The following is a 16,029-nucleotide window of genomic DNA, read 5'->3' on the forward strand; positions in this document are numbered from 1 at the left end:
TAAATTTATTTGTGCTGCATAACTTGTGGTAGACAATTAAAATAGTATCAAGGGACCTTGATGCATGGAAAAAGTGCTGCTGTCTAAGGGGGTGAGATTGCCCTTGTTTTGCAGACAATAAATAAATTCTGTGCAACAAATACAGCTCAAGCAGCCCATGAAACTCGTGTTCCAAATAATCAGAATGAGCTGGCTGTGCTCCCTTGGCTTTGCAGCAGCACAGAGGCCATGGTGTGTGAAATGAAATATGTGTGTGAAATCGAGTAAACTGTGACAGCAGCACAGCTATTGAAGCCTGGAACAGCCACCAAGGCTCCCTTTATAATCTAAAGTATGATTCCTCTCATCTCCTGTAGATGACATCTAAAACTCACCAGGTGTTTACACAAGAATCTTGGTCCAGAAGAATCCCTGGTAAAAATCAACACATCTTTGCAGGAGCCCAAAGGAAATGCTTGGGAGTTCTCTGCTTGAGGTTTAGTAGCAAAGAGCATTACTCTGCTCTTTGCAAAACAGAAACAAATAAAATTCTTTGTCCAGTGAAGCTATTTTACACAATTAAGAAAAAAAAGAATTGTAGCAATACTCTGAGCTGGGGAAAATTCAAAAGATGCTTTAAATATGTGTTTGTCATTTTGCCTTTTCACATCAGATTTGTATTAAAGGGTGACCATGACTGAAAATCTAATCAGTTAAATGGCTTTGAAAAAGACCTGGAGTACAAATGAAGTGGCACTCTGTACACCATAATCCACACTAAGCAAACTCTGCAGGCCTACACAAATTCCTGCTTGTATTATCAGACATATCAGACACAACTGTGATATTTTCCACTGAGAAAATATTTACAACATCCTGTTGGATGTTAGAAGCCATTTCTTTTCCATTTCAAGCAGGTGTGCTTTGCTTAGCTTGCCTTGGATAAAACCAAAATCTGAAGTCCCTAGTTGGAGTACTGGTACATCTTTTAGTTGCACAGCTGGCTGCAAACCAGGGATTCTGTCTGGGATTGCCTCATTTTACAATTTAGAATCACAGAGTCGTAGAATCATTAAAACTGGAAAATAGCTCCCCAGGTTACAGAGTCCAACCATTGACTTAACACTGCTGGGTCCAGCATTAAACCACACCCCTGTGTGCTACATCTGCAAGTGTTTTCAACACTTTTAGCTTATTTCAATGCCTGACCACCCATCTAATGCATAAATTTTCCCTAATATCCAGTCTAAGCTCCTCAGGCCGTTCCCTCCCCTCCTGTCCCTGTTCCCTGGGAGCAGAGCCGGCTGTCCCCTCCTGTCAGGAGCTGTGCAGAGCCACAAGGTCCCCCCTGAACCTCCTTTTCTCCAGGCTCAGCCCCTTCCCAGCTCCCTCAGCCTCTCCAGGTGCTCCAGCCCCTTCCCAGCTCCATTCCCTGCCCTGGACATGCTCCAACCCCTCTGCCATCCTGAGGGGCCACTTTGTTTTAGTAATTTTTTACTACACATCCTACAAATACTCAGAGGAGAAACAAGGTAGGGTGTATAAGTTGTTTCAAAGTCCTGAGTCAGAGTTAAAGTTTGGGGATGCAATACCAAGGTTTTCTACTCTTGCTGACTGCTATGCTACACCTGGACAATGCTGAAGAAACAAAGCAAGCCATCTGATTGGGAGATGATCTCCTTTGCATTTCTAATATTAATTAAAATCTTTTTCTCTTTTTCTGCTTATCAACTAAGAAATTCTTCCAATACCCCCTTTTCTGGTCTTTTTGTTTTTGCGGGGGGTATCACAATAAATTTGAGATGATTCTGTTAAATCCCAGTTAGATGGCCATCGCTCTTTGTGAGTTCTTCCCTGATAGAGGGCAGAGGAAGTAATGGGTGAGGAGGAACTGAGTGCAGGGAGACAACAGGTGCAATGATTATCAATCCTCATTTTAAGAGACTGAAAAAGGGAAGGGAGTTTGCAGCAGCACAGCGAAATCTTGAAGAGTTCAGCTAATAATTTGTGAGAAAGGATGTTACCTTCTCTTTCTGCTGCATTATTACTCTTTAACTCATCCCCTTCTCCAGCTTTCCAAGACACTAACACAAGATATCAAACATAAAGCTTTCTTTGAGCTTTCTTTAATGAAATTGAAATTGTGTCTCAAGAGTAATGTAGTTTGAAGTGAAAATCAAAATTTATGTGTCACCCTAGATTTTCACTGTCATGGAAACAACAGCGTTTGGGGCTTTATCCATTCCTATTCCTCCATGACAGTAGCTTCCCTGTATGAGTGACTGAAATTCTGGAAGCAAAAAACCAAAGTTAATCACCCAGAAAATCTGTCTGTTTTACAAACAGCCTTGGAACAAGTGTGTAAAAAAGGCAAACACTGGGATACCATGTAAAAATAAGAAATTAAAATCAGTGACTTATGAGATCACTTTCAGTTTAAATGCTTTCAATGAGTGGGTAACTCCTCTAGAGCACTCAGGAAAATCAAGGTCTTCCAGGAGACCAGAGTAGACATCTTAGTATATTTTTGCTGATTAATTTAATAAAAATAGCTGTTCATGTCATTAAGACTTGTTTAGCTCTCAGTTGCGTACAAAATGTGCTCTCTTACAACAGTGCTCGTGGCCATCAACATTTCATCAAGTGGTGCACAAATTTTGTGTGTCTTTTTTTGGTTATGTTTTTGTCTTTTTTAGTTTCCATCTTGAGCTAATTGAAAGAACTATTGAAATGATCATGGCTCTTGTAAATTCAGTACTGTATTTGAAATATCTTGCGCAAATCTTATTTGCCTGAAAGCAGGAATTTCATGAAAGTCTGAGCTAATTTGGACTTAGGTCAGTTACTTGGGCCCGTATATTAGCTTCCTATCTGATTATTTTTTATCAATCCCTGCTCAAATTTAATTTAGATTTTAAAATTTCTGACTATATTTCTTTGTGATAAAGCATTATATATCACTGTGCTTTTCTAAAGTGCTGTATACCATTTGTGTCTTCTGTTTAAACTGCCATCACATTTCATCACAGAGTTATTTGTATTTTGCTAATACACTTTTTTTTTTCATTCCGCATATACATCGAAAATGCATTTAGAAATAGCTTTAAAACATTTCTAGATGCATGGTCTGTAAATATAAGTCATAATCATTATGGTGATTTTTTTTTTTTTTTTAAATGGGCCACTGAGGTGTTTCCTCAAAGAGATTATATCATCCTGGCCTCTCTCTTCCATGATGACTTTACTCTTATTTTCTCTGTCACTGCTGCTAATACCATCTCACACAATGGGTAATGGAATGACCTCTATTAATTTGTCCCAAGTTACACAGTTTTGTGAACCCCATGAAATATGCAACACTAATAAACAGGATGATCATTATTTTATTGTATAATGAGAAAATAAATTAAGTAACTGACATTTAAATAAAATATAAATACTTGATGCAGTTTCTATTTACTGCATCATGGCAGTAATCCATTTAAAGTCAATGAACAACATAATTGAACGGCTCATGTAATGCAAAGGTCTTTCTGGAATATGTTTTCACTGACTATTCATAGGGAAACTTGTAATTTCCTGACATGTTTTAGGACCCCTGTAAACATGGCAGCATTATTATAGTTTTGTTTTCACTTCCCAGAGTATCAGAAGCAAGAAAACTTGGAATGTGCTGCTGAAACGTGCCGTGGCTTAGAGATGACAGGAAAATGGAGCAGTGAAGAAGAGGATGAAGCCAACTTTTCAATATGTCCTTGGCTATTCCAAACTTGTCTACTAATTGGTAATAGAGCAGGTGAAGGAAGATTTAAAAAGAAAAGTCTAACCACATCTTATGAAATGTTGACATTTTCTTCTTATGGGTCCAATGCTCCCTCTCCACAGTGTCTAATAGGAGTGGCACAGAAGGAATTGAGGAAGGATAAAACTAAAAACAAGCAATGAAATTAAATAAGTGAAAGTTTTCATAATAGAAAGTCCTTCCTTGTCCAAAAAGTCAAACAAAGAGAATTTTTAACTTTTAACATGAATATTCATTTTGGTCTTTGAGGATTTTGCAAATGAGCCAGTGCAACTAAAACATTTGCATGCCATGTAGGTTTGTTATTCTGTATTGATGTGAGAAAGATGTGTTTCATTTAAGTCTAAATAATATTTACACTCTCCTTTGAAAAAAAACCCCACTAACCCATATATGTTTAAATGTAGTACTTTCAAAAATAATAAGATTAAATATTTAGAAATAGAGATGTAAATAAATGTAAAGTGAATTAATTATTTTTAATACACTATCAAAATTCAGTTTAATCATCTGGGTTTTCAGTTCTGGATTTCAAGTGGGTATTTTGAAATCAATAAATTTTTATATCATAGCTTGTTTTTTGTGTTGAAGAACACTCCGTAGCTCTGAAGATTTTAAGGAAAAGGAAAATATGTGTTTTATGTAAGACAAATTAATATGATCTAAAGGCCTGCATCAGGGCCAAGAATTTCCTGCTTGCTGACTCTCAAATCCCTGGTCAAAGATTGCATAATCTGAGAAAGGAGGTGGGGGTATTATAATTTCACTTTATGAATCAGAGACACACAGGGAATAGGTTATGATCTTCAGATAGGATTTTAATATGTTAGTATATTAATCAGTACTGAAAGCAGAGGCATTAGTGGGGAAAGCAGTCTTGTCTGCTGACAGATGAGTACAGAACTGACTGAAGAGATTTGCACTAGAACATTAAACAGTATCTGAGAATATTTTTCTATATTATTTTCAAAAAAGTAGTATTTTCAAAAAATCTCAGAGGAGAAGCATTGCAAAAGAACCTTTTCTTAGGGATATGAAGCAATTATAAAAAGACATTTTTGAGAGATACAAGTTGTGCCATCACTCCAACATTGCAGAGAAGTTTTAATTAATTTTTGTTTTGCCTCTTATTGCAGGATCTGAGACTGTGTGGTTTACAGCACAAGCACAGAACCTCTGTGCTCTTTTCCCTAGGGTTTTGTTTCAAAACTGAAGAAGCCTGACCAAGGTCATCTAAAAAGTATGGGCTGATATGATGAATAATCTTGTTTCAATTAAGGATAACTGACACATGTAGAAATCAACACATGTAAGTTCAGAAGTTTTTTACTCTATATGGCATCGGCATCACAAAACTCATGCTTAAATCAGGAGTAGCAGCTTGATTTGGAATTTTCTGGTTGAATGCACATATTTTCTGCACCCTATCTATGTGTTGCAGAAATTCTGGATGTGACCTGGCATAATTTTCTCCATTGACTAGTACCCACAAAAGAGATGATGTCATGTACCCAAAATAGGAAGCACATTGCACCCAAGGAGGTCTTGGCCAGTGTAGACAAAAAAGTGACCAGGAAATTGTTTTGTGCTAAAGGCAAGCACACATTCAGTCATTGGATTGCACAGGGAACCTTAAAAACAATTTGCATCTGTAGCATTTAATATCAAATGGTGAGGCCAGAAAAGTGCAACGAAAAGATCAAGACAAAATATTTCATGCCTGAATCTAACCTTCTTTATTATTTATAGCCATCAGAAAAAAGAATAAGCAGCTTTGAATTCAAAGTGCTTTGATGGCAACTACTGGTACATTTTTATCATATTTTCCTTTTCCTTTTCCTTTTCCTTTTCCTTTTCCTTTTCCTTTTCCTTTTCCTTTTCCTTTTCCTTTTCCTTTTCCTTTTCCTTGTCCTTTCCCTTTCCCTTTCCCTTTCCCTTTCCCTTTTCCTCATACCTAGGGTTAAGATACTTATTAAGATATTATGATTATTAGAGACACCTGTATTCTTTTGCTGTGTGCTAAAGCTTCTGGTTGAAGGAAAGAACTAAAACTATTAGTGCAGAAATGTGCCACAAATATAGAGGCTTAGATGTTAAATCAAAGCACGAATCACAGTGGTGTTTTATATAATCAAGTTAGACAGACCACGTGTTTATATAATCAAGATAGTTAGACCATGACCTAAGACCAGCTTTTAACTTTATCTAGGTTTCCATCTATATTTTCTCTTTCCCTCATGAACAGATGCAGAGAAAGCAAAAAGAAACAGCTTGCGTGCTCAGGTGAGTGTCTCAAGTTACGGGAGATGATTCTGACCACCAGTTTGAAGTCTGAATATATTCGTACATCATACATTAAATATTAATAGACTGACAAAGTGAATGTTTTAAATTGTTGCAACATTTACTACTGTCAGAGTGGTTAAGCAGAGTCAGTGATATGTGAAAATATTCTTCCTTTCTGGCTTGCTCTTGGCAGTATACTTCTTTTCCTTATTTCAAGCTCAGCAAAAAGTAGATCCATTAAACCAGAACAGAACAATGTCAAATTGTTATAGTTGTGCTGTCAGTTACAGCAGAATCCAGTTTTACTATTTGGTTGCATCTGTGTGAGTTTGACATCCTTACCTGCTGAAGCCTGCGTGGCACATGTCACTGTGCCAGGCAGAGACATGTTTTCTGAAGGGGACATTCAGGGAGGTCACACTCCTCAGACAATGAGCACATTGCTGCCATGCATCCTCCCACTTCAGACCTTCAAATGACAGAACACCCCTTGGATGGGTGGAAATCCTGTGATAACAAAATCTGAGCTGATGTAAACCACCAGCCATTTTCACTGAGAGAAGTGGCCAGGAGCTGAAAATCTAACCTAGGGTGTCAATAAGGAGATAGATATGTCCCTCTGATTAGATTCCAGGGCAAGTCACCACAAATTTCTGGAAATGACCTGCAAAACAAGGCTCACTTTATATTACCTAAAACATTTGTCATGTAAGTGTGTTTACCTTGGATTTTCCTTGTAAACAGAAGAGATAAATGGGAACTTTTTGGGCATCTTATCTGCTTTACCTTGAATGTCTTCTTCAAAATGCAATGAATACTGGATGAAAAATATCTATTATAATAAACAATAATAAAATGGGAAATTTAAAGGATTATCTTCCATCTCAGCTATGGAAATCCAGTAAAAACAGGCATCACTTGCATGCCAATACCTGTGCTAATTTAAAGGACTTAAAGAAAGCCATAATAGGCACCACATGAAAATGGTGAAAATCTGCCAATGTAATGTAGTCAAAGGTCATCAAAGACCCCCCCAGTGCTTCTCCCATACACTGGCCTTCTCTGCTTCAAATTTGTGGTGTGCAGACTTGAATTAATCACTGATACAACAGTGTGGCACTTGCATGCAGTGATGGTCAGTGGTGGCCACTTGAATTATTTTAACTTGTGTATGTGAGGTATAAAACAGATGCTCAAGATAGGAAAGCTTTTACTTCACCAGAAATCCAAATAGATGATGCAAAGGCAATCATGTGGAATATTAAAACCTGTTGTAACAGGCAAAAAAGTTAAAGCTGCTTGCCACAACATCTAATTAAGGAAAACAAGATGAACCCACACATGGCTCCCTCAAACGTCACCCAAAACTTTAAAAAAAGAAAAAAAATAGCATTAAAGGCAAATTTTAAACTACAAAATAACGATTACCTGCAGGAGGGATATATCATGCAAGATATCCTTAGACTTCGTATTCTGGGGGAACTGCAGGTGGAGTTTATAAGTCCCTCTCAAGATATTATGATATAAATCACACAATTTCCCATGAGCATGAAGTACAAGATCTGAGAAGACAGCTAGGACTACCTACGTTGTTTGAAGCTACTCAAGAAGACTTCATTACTGAATGAGGCTAATGACAGGACAGAAGTGACTCATTCATTGACACAGTAACCTTTACCTGGTACAGACCAAGAGAAGTTGGACTGACATCACAAGAGTTGTTTGCTCATACATCACTTGCCTGTCATTACACTCTCCCTCTGATAGATTATTCCATTAAGTGGGCCAGAAATAGCATTGACGTCACAATTCACATCTGCTGCTGTAATCATTCATCTATCTCCTATTTTCAGGTGAGACAGAGACCCCCAAAAATTATTCATGGTGCACAAAACATCACCAGTTATTTTATTCAACTTAAAGCTCTTCTTCAACCTGACAGTGGAATATCAGGCACACCAACCATCAATAACTTCTGTCAGCTCAATGGAAAAATCAAATTCTCCAGCTGAACTGCAGGAGGAAGTTCACAGACTGCTAAATATGAAAGGAAAAGGTTGTAAAGCTTTTAGCACTGACCTAGTACAGTCTCAGACCTCACACCATGGCGTTATCACACCTGCACTATGCGGGATGGGAGGGAGTAGGCATGCAAGCTGAATGTGGATGGATGACAAGGGGTAAAATTTGAAACAGAACAATTGTCCAGATGGTGTTCTCCAAACAGCAGAAGCAACAATATGGATTAGGCACAGATCAAAAGCCACTATTTTCAGAGCAGTTCACTTGAAAGAGTACAAAAACCTGTAATTGAATGAATATAGAAAAAAGTTCACTGCTTTTTGGGTGTCTTGAAGGGGAATAAGTTATATGTGCAAGGTATTTGACAAATATAAGTCAAGTTGAAAAGCTTCTTACCCTGTAGAGGCTTACCTGGGCAGCTGGATTTTCAGGTCCAAGATGTTTTATACAAGTTCAAGACTACTCACTGATATACTGGAATCACCCACATGGACTCTGCTCTGTCCACAGTTGCTGTCTGACTGTTATCTATTATTTTTTATCTGCTTAGGATTAAAACAAAATAATGATAAAATAAAACTAGCACACTCATGTTTTTATCTTGGATAAAGGACTATATTTTCCCTTGTACCTGTTGCTGGAGTATAGCACTGAAAGGCACAGCCTCTCCTCCACAATCCATATTCACTTATTTATTTCTCTGCTCTTTGTTTTGATTGGTTTTTCAACATTCCATATCCACTATCATTAGGCTTCTTAAAGAATAAACTTCCCAGAATCTGTTCAGCATCCCTGCATGGAACTAGGCAGTGCTGGAACTACCAGTCACACATTTCTATACCCTATCCTACCCCAGTAAACTCTAGTAAATACTCCAGTTTTAGGCATAGGCATATAGAAAGAATGGGACTATCTGAAATTCTTAACATTTGGCCATTTTGAATACATTTGACAGTGGATCAATTCCTCACATCATGTGTGAAAAAATCATGTACCCACAAACAGGCACAGAGAAGAAAAGGAGCACTTGATAAGCCAGATAATGGTGAGGGCTTGAAATATTTAGAAATTTGCAATGCATACAGGAAAGCATACATTCATGCCCCAATTTTATTTCACAGCAATTCTTCAGATCTTTGCATGCTATTGGGTTTCTTCCTCTGCAATCCTATGCCTTCCCATGACATCCCTAGACAATATTTCTTCACAAGAGAAAGGCATTTCTGTGCTCTTTGTGCTGACCTCTCTGTGCCCACATGCATAACAAATAGGCCAGGATTACAAATTGTCATTTTTTTAATATTTAAAACCTTCAAATCTGTGTCCTTTCGTGTTGATGATACCCAGAGTTAGTTTTAATTTATTTTTTGGTTTTTTGCTCCATGTACAAGATACAATTTGCCCAAGTCAGTTGTTGCTTCATCATTAAGTGGGAATTACTGTGGTCTTTTCCTTTTTGGCACACCACAGGAAATTATTCATTTCAGTTTTACCTTGCTATATTGAGGCAAGCAAGTGTCCTGCCTTCTGAAAAGTAAAGTTCTTAGAGCACTGATGAAAACTAACGTTTTAATTTGTCTCCAAGGTCACAATCTCCCAATTAGAGAGCTAGAGCACACAGGTTTAAGTAGCTGTACAAACATCTGGTATAATGGGTCTTGGGAGTGAAGAATTTGGAATCAAGTCTCAAAGATCCCTTTGAAGTCTGTTTTTTTTTATGGTCTAATTCCATAAAATTATTGATTTTGAATTTGAAATATATTTAAAATATATTTAAAAAGCATACAGAAAACTCACTGACACCTTCAATGTTCTTGGTAGAAGAACATATAGCCAAATGAAGCAGAGATCCCTTATGGTTTGATCTTATGTTTGGTGTCACTATAAATTCCTTGATTTTCTTGTTTGAGTGGCACTGGCAACTAAATGCTTAACACAACTACCCCTCAACAGAGCTGTGTCTTATGTTTAATTAGCTCCTCACGTGCAGAAATGGGTTGAAAAAACAGATGTTCTAAGCACCCACATGGAGAAATTACACTTGTATTGTCTCTTACTCACATACCCGGCCACCTATAAATGTCAGCATGATCCAAAGCTCGCTGCTTATTGTCTGATCTTGACCTATTTTCCTGACTGCTCTTGTTTCCAGCAAATTTTGGTCTTTCACATGATTAAATGATGAACAAGAGAACGTAAAACATTTATCTGGAGCAACTGAATGGAAAAGTGGGCACTATGCTCCTGTTTGTGCCTACCAAATGCAAGCTGATGTATAAAAATAAATACAAGGAATGCATAGCTGATGATGCTTTGATACAGAGGACTCCATTAGTGCACTATCTCTGAAACACACTAAATTTTCCAGTGCCAAACAAAATAGGTTATTGTAGTTTAAGAGTCCTGTTTTGTTAATTGAAGAAAGATTCATTGTGCTGTTGTGCTCACAAGAGTGCAATAAAGCTGCAGTCCACCTAGGGTGTTTCTGAATAAGTTCCTACATCCCCTTGAAGCATTGTTATGGATGGAAAGACACAGAGCACTCCTGTTTGTAATGTAGTTCTGTATTTATTAATTAGCTTTATTATCTATTTTCCAACAGTGGCATCAAAACAAATTAGTAATGATGGTGAAATTTACAAAATAGTGAATTCCAGCTAGAATAAAGTGCCTTACAGGGCACTTTCATCAGAAAAGCTGTTTGTTTGAATCTCCTGAGTACTGGGGGGAATTTCTTATCATAAAATATCTCAAGTTAGAAGGAACCCATGAGAATTTTTCTGCTTTCCACATTTTTCTCTGGTATCAGTACAATCACCAAAACTGAAAATAAGATTTTCAGATGGAAGGGAAATAAATTTTGGGGTTCTTTATCCTTTTTTAGAATGTTTTCCATCATTTAAAGGCCAAAGAGTAGAATGAAAACACAAATGGCTATGAAAAAAATAAACAAAAGGTTTTGAAAAGTGGTCAATAAAGAATTTCAGCATGTAGATTTATAGATCATTTAAAGTCATTTTGGATTGAATTTTCTTGCTACTGCTTTATTAGGTTTCATCTGGGCATCCGTTGAGAATTCTACAAATGTGCAGCTGATCTAGTGTGTAATTTTGGGAATGGAAATAACTCTCCAATTCAGATCCTAGATAGAATCTTCTTTTTGTTGGGTATTCAAGTCCTAAATAGGAGCTGAACTTAACATTTATGCATATATGAAGACATTTCACAATTTTGGACTGCAAAATTTAATGCATTGACCTTGAAATTGTGCATTAGTTAGTTGTGAGAAAACAGTGGCATCTCTTTTGGCTGATACTAAACACTGAACCTTGGAATTTACACAGTCACATCTCTTTACTTCACAGGTCTTCTGAGTGATGACAACAATAATTTTTCCATGTTCTTCATTATATTTAAATCAAAGGTGAACTCACTACTCCTTGAAACATAGTAGCTAAAGCATGAGGCTAAAAGAGCAATCAATGATTTCCATATTGGCAGCTTCAGACATATAATGATAGTGTGCTTCCAACAAATTAAAAGATATGATCTATAAATAAAGACTGAATATAACAGTGGCAAAGTAGGCAGGGACAAAGTAGCTCTATTGCATTCTAACTTTAAAAAAAATACCTAGTATTTTACCAATAACAATAAAAAATTAGGAACAGAAGTAATTAAAACAAAACCTCACTTTTCTCTGTTGCATTTGAAATTCTGTACTTGGAGGGGTTCTGTGCATTGCAAATAGGAAAAGATGAAGATATTGGCACAGTAGAATACCTGCAGTTAAACAAAAAGCAATTTTAAAGCTGTATATCATAGGAAGATTTCTCTTTTTTTTCTACCTGTATTTGTTACTTGTTTTTGTAGGGGAGGATTCGATGTGTGGTTTGGTTTTTTGGGTTTTTGTGGGGTTTAGTTTTTTGTTGCTTTGTTGCTATAGGTTAATTTGTTTTGTTTTGGTTTGGTTTGGTTTGTTTTTGCTTTTTTTTTTGGAATAAAGGGTTCCAAGCTTCTATAAAAAAATATTTAAAAAGAAAAGAAAATAGTGATCTTTCAAAGCATCAACCTTTGTCAATAACTGAGAAATGTTATGTCCAACAAGAAAACCTTCTTTTTTTATTCTTCCATGTAGAAAACATGAAATCTTACCTGAAAATTTAAACTTCAACTTTCGAATCTGGTGAAAAAAATAATACTACTAGATGAATGTTTCATTTGATTTTACTGATAATACCCAAGCAACACCTTCTTATAACTCTGTGGAATATTTTTTGCAACTGAAGTCATTGGCATCAGGAAGATATTTATAAACCAGAAGTTTTAAAAAGACAATGTGTAACTCTGAGTGTTGTTTTTTTTTTTAATCAATTGATTAAGTGATTTGAAGAGAAAATAAATACAACCTTAGAATTTCTTATCCACCTAAATAAAGATGAGTCTTATGGCAGTAGATGAGAGTCTTGGCCCAAGTTAAAGGACGCTGAGGGAGAAAATTCAAGGAGAGATCTTCTTCCCTTCAATACCAACGTCAACCCAGAGTCCCTGTTACAAGATAAAAAAAAAGACAGATCACTAAGTATCTATTTAACGAAAAAATACTATAAAAAAAGTAACAAATGTATCTAAAAAAATGATATGTCTCAATTAAAAACAAAACAAAACCAAAAACAAAACAAAACAAACCCCAAAATATTTAATTAGATTAAACTTGAATATGGATTTTCATGTGGTTATAGTTACATTTTAAGCAATTCCTTTAACTGAAGAGTTAATTTTCACTGTTTTGCCTTGGAAGGGTAGGAGGAATTTGAAAGAAAATATATTAATAAAACATCTTACATTCTTTCCTTCATCATATTTTCTGGAGAAAAAGACACAATCTATCCAAAGAAATTTAGAGAGAACTTTTTTCTTCCTCAAATACTTCTCGACTTTTTAGGACTGTGTGAGAGTCTCTGTGATAGAGAGGAGGAAAAAGAGATGGGAAAAATACTTGCTTTCTTTTTTACACTCTGTGGACTGGTTTTGAAATATATTGATTTCTCAAGCAGGTCAAGCAATGTGCTATTTATTCATGTCTTTTTACACATTTTTTTCTAACACTGCTTTTATTTAATTTACCTTAGTTCTTTTTTTAAAAAAAAAAAATACACAATTGCATTATTGAGTTAATCATAAGTTAGTATGAATTCTGACACAATTTTTTTACTTTCTGCTCCCGTTTCCACTCTTCCATTATGCAAGACATAGAAGAGAATACCACAGAATTTTAATTTCATTACCCTTTAAGCTCTGCGTGGGTGTAACTCACTGAGTTGGCAGGGGAAAAATATCACAGTTGTTCCCAGTCAGAGAATAACTATGTTAAAATATTTAGGGATAAAAGGAAACTTTCTTTTCTTTGTCAGAATATTTAGAAGAGTTATAAACAGCTAAGGAAAATAAGAGTCAGGAGAAAGGAACATTAAAGTCAAATAATTTTTTTTTTTTTTTTAATTCCAAAAAGGGTGATAGTTCTGTCCACACAGACCTCTAACATGGATGGTTAGCTTTCTTTCATTTTCTGCAGATGTACTGACTTCAAGTCTTGGCTCCACTAATGTAGCAGATATCTCCAATTCCTCTGCTGATATTTCCAGCAGAGATAGCCATTTCCAGCAAAATAGTGTTTAATAGTTTTCCACTGAATTTTAGACTGATTCACTAAGGTGTGATAGTAAAAAAAAAAAAAAAGCATCATCAATACTAATTGCATGATTACTTGTATTCATTGTCAGAGGGTCTTCCAATATTCCAGGATGCCTGTAGTAATATTTTTTGCATTTTTGTATAAATTTACAAAAGCAGCTCTAGACATTGCATATCCTGGCCAGCCAGAGTGAGTTTGAAATTATCTCAGTGATGACCCATACCATGCAGAGAAACACAAAAAACTCCCATGGCTCCTGTGCCCCTCCTCAGTCTAATGTGAGAGAATCAATAGTCACAGGAGCTAACCAATTTATGTGGCCAGCTGTGAATCCTCAGCTGCATTTTTCTGAGGTTTCCACAGGACCTTTGTATGCTCATTCAAATTAAGTCTTTCCTGAGTTCCCATTCTTTTTTTAAAATGAATTGCAAAGTGACAAGACTCAAGTTTCAGCTGGCTGCCTTCACAGATTCCCTGTGTCACTTTGGAGAAGCTTCATTTCTTTACTTATAAAATAAGGACATTATTTACTATTCCTCTTCTTTATCTGGCCTGTCTGTTTTTGAGCAGAGGATTCACCTGGGGCTTTGAAGACACTTAATATTTAGGGGACCTAGTGTCAGTCCAAGTGCTGCTACAATAGAAGCAACAAAGGTGTCTTTCCTGATGATTATGTTTCACTTAATTTTGGGGAGCTGGGTGATGTATTTCTGTTCAATTTCTGAACAGCTTTATATAAAATTCTGCTTTACATATACTCACCATTTTTCATTTCATCCAGTTAGATTGATTCTTTTCTCTTCCAAGGATCATAAACATAACACAACACCCTGGAGAAACCTTTGTGTATTTTTTAAATATTTTAGCCTCTGTGGGTATAAACCAAGTTGCTTGTCTTTTGATTGAAGTAGAGACTAATTAAGTTAGTTGTATAATTATTATTCTAAAGACTCTCCTCGTATGCCTCATCTGTCTTTATGCTGCTGAAAAAGACATTTTCTTGTCTACATTTTTGCTGCCTGAGCAAATACAAATGTGCTCCTTAGGTCAGCTACTACTGAATACAATTTTTCTAAGTTAATGAGTATAGAAAAAAAGAAAAAGGAAGAAAAAAGTCCTACTTGCATATAAACATATTTTTTAGCCAACTCAATAAACCATGTTGATTTCTCAGGGTCTTTTTCATTAACCTGAAAAAAACATTAAGATTTATATAGATATAGGATATTTGTGTTTGCCACTGCAAACTGTCCTGGGATAGAAATATTAATATCCATTCTCTGTCTAGGGCTGGATTCTGCTGAGTTTACTGATATCCCATCTGAGACAGAATTTTTCCTACCATCTGTAGATACCACTAAGCCATCTAGTCTAAACTAATAATTCAAAATAACCTTTTTAGACGTTTAACCAAGGGAAAAGATCAATAATGATGCTTATGTGTGTAAGGAGAATAAAAAAATCAAATAAACCCATAGAGATGGACTGAGCTAAGGAAAATGGATCCACTTTCCTCCATGATTTAAATACCACTGTTTCTGCAGCTAAGTATTGGCTCTTCCCTAGCTGTGAGTGTAGATTCTCCAATGTACACCAACACCACTTGCAACAGCTGCTGTGGCATCAGAGGTCTCTTCCAAGGGCTCCTGTGGGATAATTCTGCTGTGCAAGCTGCCAGGAGTGCCTGCTGCCTGAGCTGGAATTAGTGGGGGTCTCACATGCTTTAGCTGAGGTGCTCTGCTGGTTTTGCCCAGCCTGGTTTTTGCTGGTGGGAGAGACACCGGGGTGGCTTCTGTCAGAAGCTGCTGGAAGCTTCCACCGTGTCTGGCAGAGCCAATCCCTCATGGCTGTCAAGATGGGCATGCTGCTGGTCAAAAATGAACCAATTAGAGAGGGTGGAAATGTCTCTGGGATGACATAATTAAGAAAAACAAAAGTGGGCATGTGCAGCTTTTATTTTTGTCTTGTCAGAGAAGAGGAGGAGGTGAGCACATGTGAGGGAAGCAACCTGGAGACACCAAGGTCAGTGGGGAAGGAGGGGCAGGAGGCAGCCCAGGGGCCAGAGCTGAGATTCCTCTGCAGGCTGTGGTGAGAGCAGGGCGAAGCAGCTGTGCCCCTGCATGGGGATACACAGGGATGCAGGAGCCATCCACAGCCCCTGGGGACCCACTGGGATGCAGGGATCCATGCAGAACACCGAGGCATCCACAGGGAATGCAGAGATCCATGCAGAGCCCCTGGGGTT

The sequence above is a fragment of the Haemorhous mexicanus genome, chromosome Z (genome assembly GCF_027477595.1).
Source record: "Haemorhous mexicanus isolate bHaeMex1 chromosome Z, bHaeMex1.pri, whole genome shotgun sequence".
Taxonomy (NCBI): Eukaryota; Metazoa; Chordata; class Aves; order Passeriformes; family Fringillidae; genus Haemorhous; species Haemorhous mexicanus.